Genomic DNA, 22,871 nt, shown 5'->3' on the forward strand with positions numbered 1-22,871 from the left:
GCACCCTGGCATAAGAACCAAGCTCTGCTCTCTTGGATGAAGTAAGTGGTTTCAGCAGCTGTTGTGAGCAAAGCCAGGGGCAGAGCTGAAAGACACCACTAGGATAGGAAGGGAAGAGAACCAACTTGCCTCCTTTCTCTATCCCCACACTCTACTGGGGACCCTCTTGGAAAGGGATGTCACCCTCTGAGCAGGACTAACAGCAACAGAATGCTTTCCTTCTGAATTCCAACCCCAGCTCATCTCTACAGTCTGATGTTGTCTCCTGCAGGATGACTACAGTCCCTGCCCATCTGCCCTTCTAGGCCTCTTGGTAAGGGATGCAAAGTCAGGAAAAGAGGAAGAGAGGAGATGAGAGATGTGTGAGGTAAGGGGTGGACTAACAGGCTCCTTCTGGCTCTCACGTCTGGTGTGCTTACATCCTTTTCTACCCAAGTAACTTAACAGTCTGTGGGCCAAAGAGATTATTTACATCCAAATCGCAATAGCTCCAGTCCCCACTTATTCTGCATTCCCCTTCACTGGTACACTTTCCCTATGTTTGATATCCTGGGAGTAGCTTCTGTTTTCCTGAATTCTGAGAGAGTCTCAGCTGCTGCCCTAGCCACATCCTGTTAATGCCCCAAAATCCCCCAAAGAGAGAGGCCCTGCCTGCTTGGCTCTCCCCACAATTTAGAGAGAGAGTTCTTCCAGAGACCTTCCTGGCCCAGGAGAAAGAGAAAAATGGGTGGAGCTTCTGGGGGCAAGGCAGTCTAATAAAGTATGCACCAACAGAGTGTCACTATCTCGCCTGCCATGACAGGAGGTGACAGACTCTAAGAGAAGGGGGAGATGACGCACATTTGCCTTAATTCCCTAGTTCTGCATTTCTGATCCCTACTCTCATGGAGCTGATGTCTAAAGCATGAGTTGGTATTAATGGTGACCAGTAGAATCTGCACAAAGCAAATCATCATCCCCTGACCACACACCATTCCCCAACCCAAATAATAATCACATCAGCTGCTGTGAGTGCTGGCTGCTAACAGAATTGCCTTCAGCTGCAGGGAACAAGGGACCACGTGGGTGGTTACTCCATTCCCTCGGGGTAGCCTGCAGCCAATGACCCACCAATGAGGGTACATGGTGGAACAATCTCGAGGCACTATTCGTATTCCAAAGCCTCCTATAAGATCAGCCTTCTTTTCTGGTTTCTCTAGAGGGGAAAAAAAATCAGGCTAAGGCTGGACGTCAGCTGAACCCACAACTTTGTCTAGGTCTTCCCCTGAATATCCTGTATAAGTTTAACCTGGAAGCATTCATTTAATAAATAGCTTGCTCAAGAATACCTGATCCAGTTCTGCTTTCAGAGAAGGCAACCTAAGACAACTAGCTAGGCTTTCAAAACAAGATGCAGCTCTCTCTAAGGCCTACATTGACAGCAGGTGCTGATTACATCGTCTCTCTGGGTCTCAGTTTCCCTATCAGTCAGGAGGATTTATTAGAATCCTTTACTGTGCTCATATTCTGTCCCTGTAGTGAGGGCTCTGTGATCTAACTGGGACAAATGGTGTTTTGTCCCCCTTCCCTCTGCAGAAAAAGCCCCCCAGAATATACCATTCTACTTTGACTCTCATGGGGCATCAGCATACCTTCCACTCAGCCAGCCTTGATACGTGTCATTCCAACCAGCTAGGGGATGCCTATATCACTGCCCTCAAAGTAAGAGTTCCCTCGTGCTAAAGGCAAGCACCTTTTTACATTCATTATTGACTATATTGGGTGCAAACTCTCTGAGATGCATCACTCCACAATAGACTTCACTTGGGCGTCTAGAAAACAGCCTTCAATTGTAAGCCTGTGAAATGCTATACCATAATTACAGTTTCCAGGCACCTCTAATGACCCATTAAGATGGATTTATAGAGCAGGCAGGGCCTATGTGGCCAAAAGCAGGTGAGACTCAGAGCCTAGCACTTTCCGTGGGCAGAGACCTACTAGAAATAATCTTCTATAGAGAAAAAATCAGGAGAGAAGAGGTCTTATCATCTAATGCTCATCACCACAGAGAAGACAAATCCTGAACTGTTTACATTTCCTGAACCAAAAAAAAACTCACTTTGAGCATCTTGTACTTGATTTATGGGAATGCAAATCGGTATAATCACTTCGGAAAACAATTTGACATCATCCTACAAAATGCTATTCATCCATTACCCTAGGTCCAGCAATTCAACTCCTAGTCTTACATTATAGATAAACGTTTGTACTTGAGCACCAGGAGATAAAGAAGCATGGTTTATGATGCCTCAAAGTGGAAATAACTTGAATATCCATTTTCAGGAGAATGGATAAATGCATTGGGGTACCAGCACCCAACAGAGTATTAAGCATGAATGAACTACAGCTACTTACATCAACATGACTGACTCAAGAAATATAACATTAATGGAAAAAGCAGCGGCAGAGGGATACCCACTGGTAATGATGATCGTAGTTGGTTTAAGAGTGCCCCTCAAAAGGATATGTCTGAACCCCTAGTACTGTGAATGTGACCTTATTTGGAAATACATTATTTGTAGTTGTAATTAAGAATCTCAGGCTGACATCATCCTGCATGTCGGGTGGGCCCTATGTCCAATGACGGGTGTTCTTTTAAGAGATAGAAGTAGAAGGTTTTAGACACAGACACAGGAAAGAAGGCCAAGTGAAGACAAAGGCAAAGATTGGATTTATGTTTCCACAAGCCAAAGAATGCCAGGAACCACCAGAAGCTGGGAGAGGCAAGAAAGGATTCTTTCCCAGAGCCTTCGGAGGGAGTTGAGCCCTACTGGTACCCTGATTTTGGACTTCTGGCCAGAACTGTGAGAGAATAAATTTCTTTTGTTTTTGGACACCCAGTTTGTGGTAATTTGTTATGGCAGCCCTGGAAAATGAATGCTCTAGATCAATGGTCCCCAACCTATTTGGCACCAGGGACCAGTTTCATGGAAGACAATTTTTCCACGGACCAGGGTCAAGAGTTGGTTTCAGGATGATTCAAGAGCATTACACTTATTGTACGCTTTATTTCTATTATGATTACATGGTAATCTATAATAAAATAATTATAGAACTCACCATACTGTAGAACCAGTGGGAGTCCTGAGCTTGTTTTCCTGCAACTTGACAGTGACAGATCATCAGGCATTAGATTCTTATAAGGAGTGCACACCCTAGATCCCACGCTTGTATAGTTCACAACAGGGTTGGCACTCCTAGGAGAATCTAATGCTGCCACTGATCTGACAGGAGGCAGAGCTCAGGGAGTACTGTGAGTGATGGGGAGCAGCTATAAATACAGACAAAACTCTGACCACTCACCTCCCGCTCTGCGGCCTGGTTCCTAACAGGCCATGGATCGGTATAGGCCCATGGCCTGGGGATTGGGGACCCTGCTCTAGATCTTAGATTGGGTGATAAGTTTCTGGATGCTTGTTTTGTGTTGTAATTTATGTTTGTCTTATGCATGTTCCATTGCATTGAAGCAAATATTACAAAACATGCTAAGAACGAAAAGTTAGAAAAGCATATATAACCAAAGCAAAAGTTAAGGTCCCTGAGAGATGTGAGGGATGTCATGGTGTCAGGTCTCTACTATGTTCAGGGATCATGCCAAGCACTTTATTTTATTTTATTTTATTTATTCATTTTTTTGAGGCAGAGTCTCCTTCTTTTGCCCAGGCTGGAGTGCAGTGACACGATCTTGGCTCACCACAACCTCCACTTCCCAGGTTCAAGCGATTCTCCTGCCTCAGCCTCCCGAGTAGCTGATATTACAGGTGCCTGCTACCACACCCAGCTAATTTTTGTATTTTTAGTAGAGATGGGGTTTCACCATTTTGGCCAGGCTGGTCTCAAATTCCCGACCTCAAGAGATCATCTCATGTTGGCCTCCCAAAGTGCTGGGATTACGGGCGTGAGCCACTGCGCCTGCATGCCAAGCACTTTATAGGTGGTGTGACACTTAATCCTCAAAGCAACCTTGTGGTAAGTATGTTACCCATTTTGCAGATATGAACACTAAGGCTGGGGGCAGTGAAATAATTGTCTGAGAAGAAAGAGAATAACTGGAAAAACAAAGACTCAAATGAGGATCAACTTGCCAAATCCAGGCCTTTCCCACCATAACATACAAACCCGGTCACATGCATTTACAACCCTCACATACCAAGGTTACCAGCTACAAATCCAGCAAAAAAGGTAAACACATATCCATTTTATCTCAGATTTCTTTTCAGGTAGAGCTGGATGAACATCTTTTGAGCTCACCATTTTCACATGAATTATGCATTTAATGGGCCTTATATCTTCCAACACATCTCACCGTGACCTATGTAGATCACCTTCAGTTAATCAAAGAGCATGCTTCATCCATCATCCATTCCTTGATACCAATCACAGTGCTTCCAATGCAGAAATCTAAGATGAAATGGAGTTTCCTTGTTCCCCTATTCCTGGGGATGGGGTGGGAGGGGGAGTAAAGTTGCTTCTCCTGTAGTAAATAAAGGGATCAGCTGAGCAATCAATTCAGAAGTAATAAACTATCTGGTGGCAGTTACCTTGGGGGTAGGGTGACCTGCCATCCTAGTTCACGTGGAACTGTCCCCGTTTCAACACTGAAAGTCCCGCATCCCAGGAATCCCCTCAGTCCTGGGTAAACCAGAATGGTTGGTTACATTTCCTGGGGAAAATGCTCCTTTTCTTCTGGGATCTGAAGTATTTACAAAGGGGTGGGAAAGAGCAGGTGGGGTCATCTGATTCAACCTTGTACTCCCTTCTGTGGCTCAGCTTGAAGCCTTGCTCCCCCCTCTCCTTCCTTTCTTCTGTGAGAAAAGACACTTGTCAGACTCTGAGGCCAAGCCAGGACGCTGCAGCTGGGGGCAGGGGACACGCTCACCCACCCCATTAGAGCAGGTGCCGGCTTCATCCTTTCTCTTCCCCGCCCCCTTTAGCAATCAGTGAATTTTAATTTGTTGATAACCAAAGGTCAGCTTCCAAAGCTGCATCCCAGCTTCCCTGCCATCCATGCTTGGGAGCGAAAGCTGTGGCGACACCTTGCATTGATGTCCCAAAGCGGTAGCATGCCTGGTCCTAGTTGAACGCTGGCTCTTAGGTTCTGCTTCAGCACCATCAACAAATGGCAGGCCCAAGTCACCCTACAGTTTATATGACTTCGTGCATACAGTGACTCATTGGGTCCTCAGGTGAACAGCAGGCATATGTTTGTCTCATTTTATGATAGAAACAGACTAAAGGTCAGAGTCAGGAAAGTGGCAGAGCCAGACCTGAGACTAGATCTGACTCCCAGGTGCGCCCTGCCTCAGGATGCCAAGGCCCCACTCTGCGTGGCTCCAAGAACAGCAGGGAAGAGGTGGAGAAGGAATCACTAGTTTTTCACCCTGTCACCTCCCCAAATGCTTTAAAAAAAATGTATCATAATCCTCAAGAACACACTCAGCAGATGGTTGCCTCAGGAATAAACTCGGGACTGCCAGATTTTCTGCACCACAAAAACCTGGCACATGTCCCCTGCCTCTGCGTCACACACAGAGTGGGAGATGAGGATCGCTACAGTGAGAACCCAGCACCAGGAACGGATCCAGCAGCGGAGGGAAGAGGCACAGGAGACCCAGGGTCCCCTCTGTCCCTGCGTGGTCAGGTGGAGGATTCCCTATCACCCATCACAGGGAGTGAGTTGGTTCAAGATTTGCAGGCTGGCCCCAGAGACCTGTCCCAAAGTCCCCAGGCTAAGCATGACAGATGTGTCTCCCTTTAACTGAGATCTGAGTCATCTGACTCAAAAGAAAAAGCACTCAGCTCATCTTTCGCTTCCCTGGTTATGAACCCAGGGTGGGGAGGGAATGGGGTGGAGACTGATCTGTTAAATCCCATTCTGGAAAATAGCTTGGGGTTGGGTGGAGGGGGGGAGGCACGCACATATGTGTACATGTATGTGTAAATGTGGCCCACACCTTCTCTGCAAAAAGGGTTTGAAAGCAGTGCTTGAATTCGTTTGCCAATGTCATCTACTTACTGGGTCTTGCTAAAAGAGCTAGACCCTGTGCTACGTTTTATGGAGGAGGTAAAGATTGGTGGGTCCTAGGCCATGGTCTCCAGAAGAAATGAATCATGCAACCATCATCTTTATCCCAAGTGTACAATGAGCCAGGCATAAAATTAAATGCTGGGAGTAAGTACAGGGTCATTGTAAAGGCTTCAGTAGCATTTTGAATGGGATTAAGGAGAAAATAGGGGGTTGTGGACTTGTCTTCTGAAATGGGTGTCCTCCCCTCCAGTAGAAGAAAGCAGGTGCAAAGTCACTGGGCCAAATCCCTGCCTCCCTTGCTTTCCACTTTTGAATAGTAAGGTGGTCCCCCAAGGACTCCCTCCACTGGCAGTAACTAGGGCAGACCATCAGGGAAGAAACCTTAGATTCTTCTTCCAGATGAGACTAGGAGGGTCCTGGGTCATGACCAGTGGAATCCTGCAATCTATGATTTCTACCCATGACTGCAGGGTCCCTGCACGGTTTCCCCTCTCATCTCCCTGCCTCAGGTCTCACCCATTCTGGGCTGTCCTCCAGAAGGCCACCAGTGGGTTTTAAAATACAAGTCTGACACACTCACTATTCGTTTAACTATTTCCAGGGGTACAGAATGAAAATCCTACAGGATAAAATTACAGCCTGTTTATTTCGTCTGCACCTTCAGCCTCATCTGTCTTTACGACCTCCATGTGCCCCCTACGTATATCATGTTTGCAGGCCTTTGGCCAAGCCGTTTCCTCTGCTGGGACACACCCTTCCCTGCTTCCTATCATTTATGCTCCCAACTCTCACCCAACCCTAAAACTCAGCTCATATCACCCCATTTATAATGCTGTCTCTGCACCACTTATTTCCCCAAGGGTCCAAGGACTCAACAACAGCACTGACCACTATATCAGAATGAGTGGCTTATCTGTCCGTCTTTCCCTAAAGACAGTGAGTCCCCTGAGGCCAGAGATTGCACTTCTATCATCTCTGCAAACCCAGGACCAGTACCTACAGGATTTCAAATGATGACCTGCTAAACGTGCTCTTGAGTTAGCAAGTGGATCCCACAATTTCTTCAACTTGCCCAGGAAGATTCCTAAATGGCATCCAGGTTGTTTCCAGTCATCCAAGTCAGCAGGAGCCTCAGTGTGGGTTGGCACAGAACAACATGCCTGATGCATTATCCAAGTAGTCCTAAAAGCTCCAGAGAGGATTTCTCCACCTTTCTCACAGCCTGTTTCCCTACTCAATGACCTCTAAAATTGACTGATATAGTTTATTTTTTTGGGTGCTTACTGTATGAGATGTCCTTTACTTTTAATCCATATCTCATTTAATCATTAAAAACACCCTAGGATATAGCCAGCAATATTTGATTTTTCAGATGAGGAAACTGAAGAACAGAAAGATTTAAAAGATCCCTTTTATTTTATTTCCTGTAGAGTAGAAGAACAGGATTATGTCCCTATAAATCTTGCTGAGTAGTTACATTCAAATACAAGAGTGCCTTATTTTAAAAATAAAATAAAAAGGACAACATAGCAAACACTGGACATATCTAATAAGTAGCAATAAGGTGCAGTGGATTCTTTGGTTTAAAAACACAAATCAGAGGCACTAATTACCAGTTCCCCAACTCCTTTCAGGTGGGGGAACTGATTTTTGTTTGGACATGACTCAAATCAAATTAATGCAATTCAATAAATATCTATTTCATGCCTTCTATGTGGTAGGCACTACTCTAGAAACTTGGTAAACAAAGAAAGACAAAGAACCCTGCCTTCAAAGAACTAGTAGTGAAAGAAAAACAATGAAAAATAAGTGTAATAAACAAAAAAAATATGCTATGTTAAAAGGCGCAGTAGATAGCCTCTAAGACCATCCCAGTCATCCTCATTGCCCAGGATTCAGCCCCTTGTGTAGTGCCCTCCTACACTCATCAGGGCTGACCAATAGGATTGAAATGGTTTGACTGTGGCCCCATCCAAATATCGACTTGAATTGTATCTCCCAGGATTCCCACATGTTGTGGGAGGCACCCAGGGGGAGGTAATTGAATCATGAGGACCCATCTTTCTCATGCTATTCTCATTATAGTAAGTCTCACGAGATCTGATTGGTTTATCAGGGGTTTCCGCTTTTGCTTCTTCCTCATTTTATCTTGCTGCTGCCATGTAAGAAGTGCCTTTTACCTCCCGCCATGATTCTCAGGCCTCCCCAACCATGTGGAACTGTAAGTCCAATTGAACCTCTTTTCCTACCCAGTCTCAGGTATGTCTTTATCAGCAGTATGAAAACAGACTAATACAAGGATGTTGCAGAAATGATGGACTATGACTTTCAAGGCTGGGTCAGAAAGGACATTGTGGCATTTTTCTTGCCATTGTTGGAACACTTGCATTGGGGGCAGCCAGCTAGCTGCCATGTCTAGAGAATACTCAAGCAGCCCAATGAAGAGGTCCACAAAGTGAGGAACTAGGCCCTCACCAACAGCCAACACCAACTGCTCACAATGTGAGCATGCCATCTTGGGAGCAGCTCCTCCATTCCCAGTCACCCCTTCAAAAGATTGCAGCCTCAGATGACACCTTGACTGCAACTGCATGAGACACCCCACAACAGAACCACACAGATAAGCCATTTCCAATCTTCTGACCCACAGAAACATGAGGTAACAAATGTTTACTGCTGTTTAAACCACTTGGATAAGGACTCTCCCACCTCTTATCTCATTTCTAGGAGTCTGGGACAATTCCAAGGTTCCAATTTACAACAACCTAACTTATGCAGTTTTCCAGAAAATGTCTTCTACAGAAACAAAAAGCTAAACCTGCCTAGGACGTGACGTCAGAACCCTATGCAGTAAAACTGTGAGAAGTAGAGCTTGCTAGGGTAGACAAGGAATCTCCTCTCTATCTGATGACTTCCTCCCGTGGCTGCTCTGTGATTCTCTCGGTTTTTGTAAGCACCTCCTGTGCATCTGGCTTATGCTGGGTTCTAAGGACTCTGGAAGGAAAGACAAGGCCCATCTCACACATGTACTCAATCAACATTTGTTGAAGGAATGTGAGCTGCCTTGGAATGGGCTCCTAAAATGCTTAGCAAACTTTCAATCTTCAAATATCCTTTGACCATATAAACAAAGAAAGAAAATAAACCTGCACTGTCAGAGGTGCCTCTTGAGCATTGCAAGCCAGTGGCTGGCCCGGGGCCTCTCCAGAAGGCAAGAAGGGAGAAGTGGTTCAAGCCTCTGCATCTTTTTACCCCTAAAGGAGGCAGGGGAAGGATGGGGAGGCTTGAACCACTGGCCATGTCAAGCATGGTGGGCTGGGGGTCAATGACTTGTGCCTGTGCAGCTCCACACAAAGGAAGCCTTAATGATTAATCAGGGCAGCAGAGCAAATATTTAGAAAGAGAAGCCTCTCCTTGGAGGGCCAGCCTTTGTCTTCTTGTTCCAACTCAAAGGACTTGGTCTAAAAGGGATCTGTTACAATGGGATGGAGAACAGGGAGTAGCCACAGCCAGCACAACGCTGTGGCCCACATGATGGAGAGACTGGCGGTATGTGGAGAGCTGAACCAATAACCAGAGATGGGGAGCCTCTGCCGGGATTCTCCAGGGCACTGCCCAGGGGCCTTCACACATGATGCTTTAAGCCCTGGCTTCAGCTCTTGGCAGGGCTTGGGGATGTGCCCAGGATATTCTGCATTTATCTCTCTCTAAAAGCAAATATTCTCAAGGCTTCAGAGGACACAGAGGGCTATGCCCTGACTCCTTAGTCCTTCCCCAAGCCCGTCTTTCCAACCTCATGATCTGCTCTCCTCTCTTCAGTTAAGCCACCTCTATGGAGCCTGTTTCTCAAACACATCTCCAGGCTCTCCCCTTGCAGCTGCCAGCAACTCTGGGTGGTTAAATTCCTCCCATTCCTGACTCTTCACCTCAAGATGTTCAGGACCTGGTTGTTAGAGAGAAAACCTTTTAAGCCTCTTCTTGGTAAGAGGCCATTAAGGTCTCTTCTGAAACAAAACATAAAGATTTGCTTCAGAAATCATGGGAATCATGGATTAAGTTCCACCTGTGAGTGATAGTTGGGAAGAGAAAGCCGTGCCTGCCCTGGCCTGCTTGGGCCTCTGACTTGGCAGACACCAACGTTAATGACCACTGCTAGCAGGAGCCACTCTAACTCACAAAAGGGAAACAGATTTCAAATCTTGAAGCCTGAATCAGCCAAAACTACTCATTTCTTGAAACAGGTTTGTTTTGTAACAGCCTCATCATGACTCATCAACAAGAAATAGGGCACTGGTAAGACCTTCCCTTCCCCTCTTGTCTCCCAGCAGAGGTCCCAGCCAGGGAGAACTACACCCGAGTGCAGCGCAGCTTATGGAAAAGATAAACACACACGTAGCAGAACACAGCCTTGGGCTGCCTCATTTTTCACTGTATGAGAACCAGTTTTGTTGCTGGTGGCCCTCCATGGAAGCTGTGGTTTCTGATTTGATAAGCATTCGTACAAGCCATGCTCTGCTCCTGTAGAACAACATAAAAAGTGAGGAAACTAACATGGTAGCATTCATGGACCACTCGCCCCAACTGACATTAAACGTTCATTACAGCACAGGCTAGAAGGATGCCAGAGGCTTCCCACACCAGTTCCTGCTTCATTTCCAGGAGTCTGCACTTCTTGGCACTCTGAAACAATCTATGGCCCTCCTGCCCACACACAGAGTCGGTGCCCATTCTGCCTGAGGAGGTGGAAATTTGTCCCAAATGAGGCCAGCCACCATCCATTCACCCATCAAAGTGACACTTCAGTTTATTGTGGGGTTATTGCCACTAGCCAGCTATATATAATTTAGGTGACATGATAAATCCAGGCACCTATATCTCATCACTGAAGATACAGGGCCATCCACACTGCCAGGCCAACCAAAGTCCTCTATAGAGTTTGAGTCCACAGCAATTGGCAAGGGTATGCACTGCTCAGATTGCTCCTGAGTGTCCTGTCTTCAGTCATTCCAGACCCCAGACCACCACTGCAAGGGATAAGACATGCATACCTGTCCCTTAGCATCAGGGGCATAAAGTGAAAAATGCGCAGCTGGATATTGACTGCAGGGCACTGAATGAAAGTTTTAGAGGGACATGTCACATTTCTAAGGCAGCCACTGGGGCAGGGAGAATTAAGGTCAACAATATATGCTGACATTCATGTAATATACCAGGACATACAGGTACCAAGTAGGGGCCCAGCATGACAAAATCCAAACAGCTTTTGCCATGATCCTAGGTGCCTTGTGAACAATAGTTGCAACACCACGGTTCAGCCTGCCTCCTCAAAGGTCCAGTAGTCCTAACCAGCAACAAGGGTTGCCTGAACACTACTTCATGCTCCAGCACTATGGCAGGAGCCCAGGTTCATCAACCACACAACCATGCCAGGTGGGTGTGTCCATAAGTAAAAACCGCAATGATGGAGGAGAAAGTGGGGAGGTCGCCTGGTTTGGGTAGGGGGTATAGCTAAGGAAGTTAGACAAACATTCAACTCTGGGTTTCCTGTGACCTCACAGCCTCCTGAAGCAGCCTTACTCGTGGCCTTGAAGCTCCCTCTCCCAGTACCTCTTTGGGGTACTAAAGCTCCCCTCTTAGCTCCAGGCATTCTTGAGAGCAGAGGGCAATTCCAAGGGCCTTCCCTGGGTTCCCCTAGGCTGCCTCCCTGACAGGTTAGGAAATTGACTCATTAGGATTTCATCCATCTTTTCACTGGCTACCTCCCCCGCTCCCCATCCCCGCCCTAGACTGCCTCACTAAGTCAACACTGAGGTCTCTCTGGCCCAGCTAAGTGGTTCCTTACAAGGAGGAGGCCTGAGCGCCGAGAAACCGAGGAACTCGGAGGCACCTGGCAGCCGGCACGCTCACCTGCAGCGCTCTAGGATGGGGTGGGCGGTGGGCAGCCAAGCGCCCCCCACCCAGACTGAGGAGGGGCGGGAGGCCCTGTTCCCGACCTGTCAGTCACTGCCCGGCCCGCAGCTGCGCTCTACGCAGCCCCAGCGCGCTGCTCCTCCGAGGGAGATAAACATCGAGAAATCCAATCCAGCGCCGCTTCGGAGATAAACAGATGTGCGGCCCTCGTGGGTCAGGAGATAACGCCCCTGCCCCGCCCCACGCGCCCGCCTGGCCTGCACCTGCCCGAGGCGACAGGGACGCGCCTCTTGGGAGGCAGGCTGCGTCCCCCAGCCTGGAGAAATGGTCTCCAGAGCTGCGGATGGGGGTGGGGTTAGAGAAGAAAGAAGCTCGGTTTGTAACAAACTCATAATAGACCCTAGGAATCAACAGCCAAGGTTCGAATCCTGGCTCTGCCACTGTTTGGCAGGCGACGGAAACTTTAAACCTGGATGTGCTCATCCGAAAGATGGGGATAACCACAGTAGCATGCCATTGGGCGTTTGAGGTGGGGAAAGCGCTGTGGCCTCACGCAAAACTCCGAAACTCCGGCTCTAACAAAGGAGCGGCTGGATGGCCTCTGGGGCTAGGACCTACTACCAGAAGCTAGGAGGCTTCCTCCTTGACACCCAAAGTCAATCACCGCTGAGCGCTTGGGAGACTTCCCTGCCCAGGGCACTACACAACGCACTCATCTATTCCACTGACACTGGGGAACACTTTCCACGTGCCACTTCCTGTGGGGAGTGAAATATGACCTCTGCCCTTAAGATAAAGTTTAGGGACTCAGGAATGACAGCTGCCTGCAGATTATACACCTCCGAGCTGCCTCTGAAGCCTAAACATTCCCCGTCCTTTGTGAGGCGACTTCTTCCCTACCTGGCTTAGACCACTCTCGCTTAACTGTGAAGGAAGGGTTCGTGGGTCTCTGGAGCTATGTATAGCTTGATTTCTGTCCTTGAGACCACCAGGCCGGAAGCTGGGTGAGGGCAGAACCCCAGGGGCTTCAGCAAATGTGGGTGACATGGAAGTAGGTCTCCCAGAGCGGGGAAGAGGGCGAACGTGGAAGGGACTTTTCCGAGCCCTTGGCGCACGTGCCGGCTCTGGCTAGGCCGCCCATCGCGTCCAGAGCGCCTGCTGCGTGCGGCTGCAGAAAGAAGCCCCGGCCCTGAAGCGGAGATGGCGGCGGCTTGGCCACAATTGGCTAAGACCGCGCCTACGCTGGCATCTTTTACTGGAGCTTCTTCCTCGCTCAGCCTGGAGTCTAGAGGTCCCGACATCGTCTTCCGAAGGTCCAGGAAATGCCGAGCCTCCGGGGTCGCGAGCCCCTCGTGAGTTTGGGGTGCATTAAGGACTGCACCGGCAGGCCCCAGGCTCCTCTGCTGGCGAGGTTAGAAGGAAATGCCTGGTCCTCCGTGCAGCGGCTGCCCTTGGGCCTCCAAGGGACTCTGAAAGACTGAGTCTGCGTACCGCGCGGGGTCAGCAGGGCGCATGCCCGCTCTCACCGCTGAGCGTTGCGCGTTAAAAGCTTATTAGTCCCCTCGGAGGATGAATTTACTGTGTTGCAGTAAGGTCTGAGCGAGCCCTTTCATGCTATTGTGCGCGTCCCGATTTAGCGCGGCCTTTGTGGGCCTGAAAAGCCCCGGGGACTCTCCGGTGCTCGCATTCCCGCGGCACCAGCTTCGGCTGCACCGCGGTCCCGGAAGCGCGTAGTCCCCCGAGCCACCGCACCCTCCTGCGGGTCTTCCGAGAGCTACAGCTGGGGTCGATGGCACGAACTGCTGAACCAGAGCAGCCCTCATACCTCGCTCCCCAAGGCCCTCGCCTCCTCCGCCCCGTTCCAGCCAAAGTGAAAAAAAATGCGTGTGGACCCTTTACCTCTACTTGAGGGCAACTGGACTAGGTTTAAAGGGCTATTGACGCCGCGAGAGGCTGCCTCTGAATAGCTTTATGCAATGTTTGCAGAGACATTTGCATCTGTTAGCGCTTGGGGAAACGGCCCCGAAGGCTCAGTAGCGAGAAAGCCGGAGGATTGTTTTGTGTCTCTCCCCCTCCCCGCCCTGCTCCGCGCTAGACGATTTTGTGCAGCGCTCCACGGGCGCGGAGCGGAGGCATGCAAAACCCGACCGGTTCAAAGATTGGGCGCCCTCGCTCTCGGCCCACTTTTAAACAATTGCTGTTAACAATGCAATTTTAAGCATAAAATCGTCTAACTAGATTAAATCCACATGACATTAAAAAAACAGGGGTGGGAAGGGGAGTCCTCATTGGCATAGGAGTGCGGACGCCTAACAGGATAGAAAGTGTGAAATGCATGCAGAGGTGGAAAGACCGGCAGGTGCCCTGGCCTCCCTACGGCCAAACAGGGGCTGGACTGCTCGTCTCCCCTCCAGTCCCAACGCCCGGGGAGACGTAGTGGCTCCCAGGGAAACAGGCGCCCATCCTGGTGGACCCTAGGAGGGGTGAGGTGTACCCAAAATTAAGTCCCGGGCTCCTCTATCTCCTCCACCTGCAGGCCCAGCGATCCTGGCCCTGCTGCTGCATCCTACCCTCCCCAAGTCCGAGGGGCGCGGGGCAAGGTTGAGGAAGACGGAACGCCCTCTCCACTCGCGAGACTGGGCAGACAGGCTCTTTCATGGAATCGAAATCAAAGTCAGGCCTTAGAAAGGCCCATTGCTATGGCAGCATAGTTCCCTGAAAGCGACAAAGCCCAGGGCCCCCCTCCCTCACTTCGTTTGCCCAGCCCTCCTCTCCCCTCCCCCTGCGCTGCCTGGAGCCACGCTCGGAGCGCGCTCGGACGGGTTAATCACTGTAAAAACAAAGAGATGAAAGGCTCTCCAATTGGAGAGCCCTCGGCGGCCTCCTCCCCGACCTGGGGGAGGGGAGGAGGCCACTCCGGCGCAGCTTCCCTAGCCAGCCAAGAAGGCGCTTCTGCCCTCCGCCGGGTGGGAGCCCCATCCGACTGTCCCCAGGCGACGCCGCCCACACAATCTGGCGCCTCCCGAAGGACCTGAGGAGGCTGGCGGAGGGGGACAGGCCGTCACCCACCCAACCCCACCCACAGCCACCACCCCTCAAAACATAAGCACAAAGCCGCGGGCTTTTTCTCCGGAGCATAAGGAAAGGTTTGAGACTTGAGAAAATATTACTGGCTCTAAAAACAAACAAACAAAACGGCAAAAATGAAATTAATAAGCATTGAAGTAAATGTCTCTAATATAACATTGTTAACTAGTCAAGTTTAAATCTACTAGCTTCTATAGTTCTATATAAATTTAATTCAGTGTGGGATCTGGAGGCATTTTATTTTTAGTATCATGTGGGGTGATGTTCAGGAAGGTGTTTTAAAGGCTTAGAGTTTTCCTTGTAAACTTCACTTGGGGTTCAGGGCCATGGAGTGCAAAGCTAAAAGGTCCTTATTTATTCTGTGGTTGGTTCTTTGGGTCCGTGGCCTTTCCTCACACCTCACCCTCATCCCCATGCTCTCGGGCAGACTGGCAAGGCATTTGGTCTCCATTCCCTCAGTGCGGCCCCATTTAGTGCAGCTGAGGTGGGAAGCAGAGCAGGGTCGTCTGGTCGCTCAACCTGTCACAGGCCAGACTGTGGAGCTCCTTTTGTCTCTGGCTCCTTTCTTTCACCCAATTTCTACCCTCCGAGAAGAGGTGGGAGGGAAAGGAGGGGAAGATAGGCACATCTGCAGGGGTCCAGGGCTCTGGAGATGGGCTTCCCAGAGACTGTGCCTGAGTTTTGAGGAGACTGCCACAGGGCTTTTAGAGGAATGGGGAGACTCTGCCTCTAGGGACAGCTTTCTGTGAGCCAAGTGGAGTTTTTTTTTTTTTTTTCTTTTAGCTGTAGGCTCGGGACCACCCCAGTGCCCAGCATCACCTGTGCCAAGTGTCATCCATCCCCTCCCTGTCATCAAACCTCCCAGGGCAAACAGAGCATCCCAGCACACACACACACACACACACACACACACACACACACCCCACCCAATCCCAATTCACTTCATTAAAGCTCTTGATTTAGGATCCAGACCCCTCAGATATTCCCATAGACATTCCACAAGACTAATAGTGAGAAGAATATTTTCACCTTTGTGGGCCTCAGTATCCCCACAATGACAGTGAGATCCCTGGAAAGCTCAGTGGGTACTGAGTGGAGGGGAGAAGTGGGCAGGAAGACTCCAGCCCTGACTTAGGTGATGCCAGTTGAATATCCCTGGACCTGAGGCTGCCTGTGCTGGGCACTGTCATCTGCTTCGTTTCACAGTTGGGATCTGGACAGAGGGAGTGTCTAAGGTCCCCCAGGGTGAGACAGCTCTGCCATCCCCAGTCCTTACACAGAACCACTGGGCAGCTCTGACCCATTTGTCCTCTCCGTCCTGCCAGTGCCACCTTTACTGGGGCCCCCAGGCTGCTGCAGGGGAGAAGTGGGGGCAAGGCCCCCGGTGATGGAAATGCTCAGGAGGGAAGTGTCTCTCTGTGAGCTTTGCTCCTAGGCTGACCCTTCTCCTGTCAATGAGGCAGTGGTTTCTCCTCTCTGCCCATTTGCCTCTCAGGGGACTGCCATCTGTCCCTGAATGCCACATCCATCCCTGCTGGGAGAGGGAACAGCGTGGGCCCCACACCCACCCACTCAGTCTCAAAAGCCCCCATCAGGGAGGCTGCTGAGCCCACCCATTTGGATCCACTTTCTGTGGTTTGTGCCCTGGGCCCTGTCAGGTCCTAAAATCCTCTCTGTGTCCTGGTCAGGTATGCAGCCAGGAGCCAAGCCATGAGAGCAACAGCTCCTTCTGCCTTTAAAATCTTCCATTTTCACCTCTCTCCAGTTATTTATCCCGGGGATGTGGACGTTCCTTCAGCCCCTCCACACTTCTTCATGGATAAAGGTAGGCACAGCCTCCTGCCCTTATGGAGCACCATGACTAAGGCCTAACTAAGGTCAGGGTAAGCGTAGGGCTCTGAATCCAAGGTTTGGCTCAAACCCAAGCCCACTTCCAAGACTCGGTGGGCTCCTCTGTAGAATGGGGATAGCAGCAGTTCCCCTCCATGGGACTGTTGATTGGATCAAAGGCCACAAAAAGTAACAGGTGGTACTCACAGTGGAGTAATCACTTTGAACATTCTATTCCTTCAATGCCTGGCCCCCGCTTCTTGCTATTTGTAGTGTGCTTATCACTTATTGAGCACTTACGCTGCCGGCGCTCACTGTGTGTTTTCACGTGCCTGCTCACGGACGCTCTATTATTACCCCAGTGTGTAGATCTGACAAGGGGAGCCACAGAGAAGTTAAGTTGCCTGTCCAAGCTTCACAGCCAGAAATGGAGCCTGGGATTAACCCTCTTTCCTCCTGACTCCAGAACCATGCTATGAAGCCCCAACAGGTCCTCAGTCCCCGCTTGTCAACATCGGGTGTCCCTTCCCCAGACCAGCTGCCTTCCTTTGACCCACCAAGGTGGGACTCCTCCTCCAAGTCCTGGAAGAGCCTGTGGCCTTGACCCAAGTGCCTCGGAGAGACGGTTTGAGCCCTCCTCTGAATGGGAACAGAGAGCCCCTGCGGGAGGAAAAGTTCAGCCTGTGAAATTTCTCTCCCCTCAATTTCCTTCTCCACCGGATCTCGCTCACACAATGTCCATCAAAGGTGCAGCCTTGGCGGTGCTTTTTGCAGCTGTCCACAACATTTAGTGTGTCCGTTCTGCATGAAGCCCACACCTCTGGGTTGCCACCATCCTGATTGTTGCACCATAGCACTGCCCCTGGCTGAGAGGCAAGCAGGTAGGGGAATATCCCACACATTCCTATTGGATGGAACTCTACCATGTGCTCAGGACAAACCAGCCTCCTCGAGCGTGGATCAGGCTCGATGAATCAGGCCCCTCTGAATCGAAGCCATTTGCTCACCATAGCCTCTTGGGAAGGAGAAGGAAGGTGGGCAGATGAGAAGGGGCTAAGGCTCACCTTGGGGTTCACCCTCCTCATTGCTCCATCACAGACCAGCAGGGTCTGCTCTGATCACCAAGATCCTCAGGAAAAAAAATGTTACAACCTCCCTTAGGAATTCTGATCAAGTCCAACCATCCTTTTCCCTTTTATCTATCCTGTCTAGCCTAATTTCCTCTCATTGCCTGAGAGCAGAAATGTATTTAAGGGCTCTAATTGACCAAGATAATGAACTGTCTGCCATTGATTGTCAATCAGTCAAGTCCAAACTCCTTATTGGAAAGGTAGGGAAACAGAGACCCTAGGAGGCAGTGATTGCACAAAATCTGGGGTATGGACCTTCTATACAAGGAGGGTGGTGTTTCCTTAGTACAGTCATGCACTGAACAACAATGTTTTTCAGTCAACAATAGACTGAATATATGAGAGTGGTCCCATAAGATTATAATGGAGCACATACAGAAATCTGACGTATGGCACTTGATACTGACATTGCAGATCAAGTAGGAGAGATGACTGATTTTCAATAATGGTGCTTGGACATTTGGTTTTCCATATAAAAAAATATATAAATAAAAGCATATATACCATCTAGGCTTGTGTAAGTGTACTCTATGATTCTGCACAACCACAAACTTACTGAACAACTCATTTCTTGAACATAGCCTTGTCATTCAGTTGTATGACTGTAAGTAGATGAACATTCCCTGAAGGCCTACCTCTGCTCTAGGTTTCAGGAAAATACCTGTGAGATACTCGTCTCAGGGCTGATGGGTGACCTTCTGGGGTGAAGGCTTAACCCCTCTTAACCTTTGATCTCTGGTCATCGGTCCCCAGCTTCTTCTCCAGGCTAAGTGAGTGCAAATCCGGCATCAGTCTGCCCAGAGGCCACCTGGGGAGGACATAGAGGCCAAGAGGCCCAGCAGGGACACAGCCTCTTTAAGTCGGATCAGTCCTGCCTGAGTGAGGGGAAGCCCAGAGGGAGAGAGGTGGTCACCCTGGGTAGGACAATTGCAGAAGGGATGAGCTGGGCCAGGCCCGGGCTCCACAAGGGCCCCTCTGTTCACATACTCTGGATCAAAACCCACAGCTGGGATGTGCAAAATGCTCCTGGGAATGGTGAGAGGAACAGCTGGCTTGAAAACCCAACATCCCAGTCTGGAGCAGGCTCCTCCAGGGAAGGCATAAGGCCAGCCACGGTGCAGGCTCCAGAGAGCTGGGGACTTTCAGCCCACTTGAAAGAGCAAACAGCTTTCAAGTGCTCTCTGGAGCACCTATTTCAATGCTAATGAAAGACTCTTCTCTCTGCATTAAAGCACATCTCCAAAAGACTCCGTGTAGGGGCTGCATGTCCTTGTGCCTCTGTGTGTGTGAGTGTCTCAGAGTCAAATAGGGCCCAGGAAACAGAGTGCATGGGCTTCTGAGCTTCCCAGTACACCCCTCCCACATTCATCTGAATTAGAAGTAACAGAGAGAGGCTTGTTGCCAATGTCTCACCCATTTAGAAGTCACTTCAAGGAGGCCGGGCGCAGTGGCTCAAGTAGTCTGTAATCCCAGCACTTTGGGAGGCTGAGGCGGGCGGATCACGAGGTCAGGAGATTGAGACCATCCTGGCTAACACAGTGAAACCCCATCTCTACTAAAAATACAAAAAAAAAAAAAAAAAAAAAAAAAATTAGCCGGCATGGTGGCGGGCGCCTGTAGTCCCAGCTGCTCGGGAGTCTGAGGCAGGAGAATGGCGTGAACCCAGGAGGTGGAGGTTGTAGTGAGCCACTGCCCTCCGGCCTGGGCGACAGAGCGAGACTCCGTCTCAAACAAAAAAAAAAAAAAAAAAAAAAAAGTCACCTCAAGGAAACCTGCCCCTTTCAGAAGCACCACTGAGAATGGAGCCAGCCAGGCAAAAAAAAAAAAAAATACACAGGAGATCATCAAGCTGTGTGGGGACCTCAGTGAATCAAAGTGTGAGTTCCCAAGTCAGACAATCCTGGTTCCTGTCTGGACTCCACGTTACTAGGCAAGATACTGGCCCTTGCTTTGAGACCCTATTTCCTCATTTGGGGCTCACCCCCCTCATTACTGCATGACAGACCAGCAGGGTCAGCTCTGATCGTGAAATGGTAAGGATTATGACAGCCAGGGGTTTTGGAAAGCATCTGTCACAGGCCCAGCACATAGCAAGGAGTGATCTCTGCTTGGTTGCCCTTCCCCTGGGCCCTGGCTTAGTGCTCAGCACACACAGGATAGATGAGTTTGGGATGAAGGTTTTGGAAAGGAGGAGGCTGGTTGTTGGTGGTCAATATGGGTAAGTGGTCAGGCATGCTCCATTGATTTTCTTTTTTGGAAAAATTAAACTGGAGTGTTTTGTTTTAATCTAAACAGAGGCCCAATTGGGGCAACTTCCTAGAAAGTCTGACAGTTCAGAGCTAATTCCTCAATATCCTCTGAACCAGGCAGGGCTCTACCACCTACCACAGATGTCCTTGGGTCAGTGACTTGGCCTGTCCATGCCTCAGTCTCCTCATCTGTAAAATGGAGATAATAATAATGCCCTCCTCATACAGTTCTTAAACACATTAAGAGAGCTTAGCCCAGTGCCAGGTACCAGAGTAAAGGCTCAATCAATGTTATCTTCCACCATCGTGCACATCCTCCTATGATGATATGCGTCCCACCTGCTGAGAATCCTGGTGGGAAGTGGCAACCCAGATGCAGACCCAAATGAGGCAGCAGCCTAGAGAAGCAGGACCTCTCAGGCATTTTCTGAGGTCAAAAATGACGTCCTAGAAAAGGAGAAATGGAAAAATATTTTTCTAGTGGCTTTGTCCCCCACCCCACCTCACCTCTACATACAACTCCCTGCTCCTAGGGCTGCAGAGGGATCAGGGTGGACTAGGGGGTGAGGAAACAGCTGTAAGCAAGCTGGGGCTCACCTGTGCCCCGTTCCCAACCCCTCACCTACGGGGCCACGCAGGGACAGGATGCTGACACAGGGTGAGGAGAGGGCTTGTTGCCTTGGGGAAGAGAAAGCCCTCAAGAGCAGGCCACTGATCTCAAAGGGAAATAATGGGATTTTCTGGGATTCACATTGATCCCCAAAGGAGAAAAGCTTCTGTTTGCCTTTTTTAAGCCGCCAAACAAGAAACTAAAGCCTCTTTGAGCCCTGAGTCGGGGCTGTCCTTTCTGAAGTCCTTATTATCCCTGGGGCACCAGGAGACCAGGCCCCAGTGCCTGGCCCTCCATGCAGGGAGCTTTCCATTGGGCAGAGGCCTGCCTGGTTTCCTAGCGACTATTATATACCCCACTGGACCGCAGGCACTGGCACCTTGACCCACAGTTCTTGCCTAAGGCCTGGCTCGGGCCCAGCTCCTGTCCTTGATCTATCCGGGGTGTGTTTCCACATCCAGGAGCAAACACATGAAGCAATAGCTCTCCAAGTCCCCAGATGCCACATCCCAGCGCCCCCCTCCCCACCCACAGTTGAGCAGAGATGATGACAGTGATGATGGTAACAGCCACAGTGACCCAGGCACTGTGTTCCCCTCCACCCGGCCTTGCCTCTGAAGATCTTAATATCTGATCAGACAACCAGTTCTCACCCTGAAGAGCTGGTCACAATTGCAGGCCTCTTACCACTCAAGCTGTCCTTCTTATAGCCACACTCCAGACGTGGTCATCATCCATCACTGCTCCACCTCCTCAAGCTTCACACACATTCACACATTCTCACACCCCACAAGCACATGCACACACACACACTCATGTCCACACACACCCCACAAGCACACACTCACACCTACAGACAGACACTCATGTCCACACACTCACACCCCACAAGCACACACACGTCCACTCACACCCCACAAGCACTCACACACACACCTACAAACACACACATACTCATGTCCACACACTCACACCCGACAAGCACACATACTCATGTCCACACATTCGTCCACACATACCACACAAGCACTCACACACTCACACCTACACACACTCATGTCCACACACTCACACACCACAAGCACACGCACATATCCACACACTCATACCTTACAAGCACACACACTCATGTCCACACACTCATGTCCACACAAGCACTCACACACACTTGTCTCTGCACACTCACACCCTCATGCCTACACACTCATGCACTCTCACACACCCCCACAAAAACACACACACGCACACACCCAAACTCAGTTTCCAGCCTTCTCTTTGTCCAATTCTTTCACCTTCACTCCCTGAGACATTCCTGCACCCCAAATGCCCTCTCCACCCTTGGTCAACTCCTCAAACTTGACAAAATGACCTGATCCTCCCCACCCTCCAGCCTGTTCCTCCTCCACCCCCGTCGCCAGCCCAGCAGCCAGAGAGGCCTCCTCCTCTCCTCTCACTTCCTCTCCCCACTCATCTCCTTTTGCAGATTTCACTTCCTAACTTGCCAGTGGCTCCTCACTGCACTTGGAGATAAAGCCCAAGTTCCTTTTTGAGATTCAAGAGCCACATGGCTTATGACTTGCCCATCTTCCCAGCGTGAGCTCTTGACAGCACCCCCCACACATGGCTGTGTCTACACACACACATACGTACACACATGCACACACACACAGGCGTGCTACTGGACTGCACCCCTGTGCTCTGCTCACACGCCATCCTCTGTCTGGAATAGCCCTTCCCCTCCACCCATTCCTCTTCTAAGACACTTCAAGTGCCACTTCCTCCAAGAACTACCGCCCCAATTCCCATGACCGCTACCTCTTTGTGTTACGTGTCTGTGGCAGAGACTGCCGTGATAGAATTTTTAGCTAGGCACATGAGCAAGAGAAAAATGATGTTTCCCAGTCTCCACTGAAGCAGTGTATAGCCACGCAGTTCTGGCCAGTGGAACATTAAGCAAAGTTGGCTGCATGTGGCACCCTCCAGGAAGC

This window comes from Chlorocebus sabaeus, chromosome 23 (genome assembly GCF_047675955.1).
Source record: "Chlorocebus sabaeus isolate Y175 chromosome 23, mChlSab1.0.hap1, whole genome shotgun sequence".
Lineage (NCBI taxonomy): Eukaryota > Metazoa > Chordata > Mammalia > Primates > Cercopithecidae > Chlorocebus > Chlorocebus sabaeus.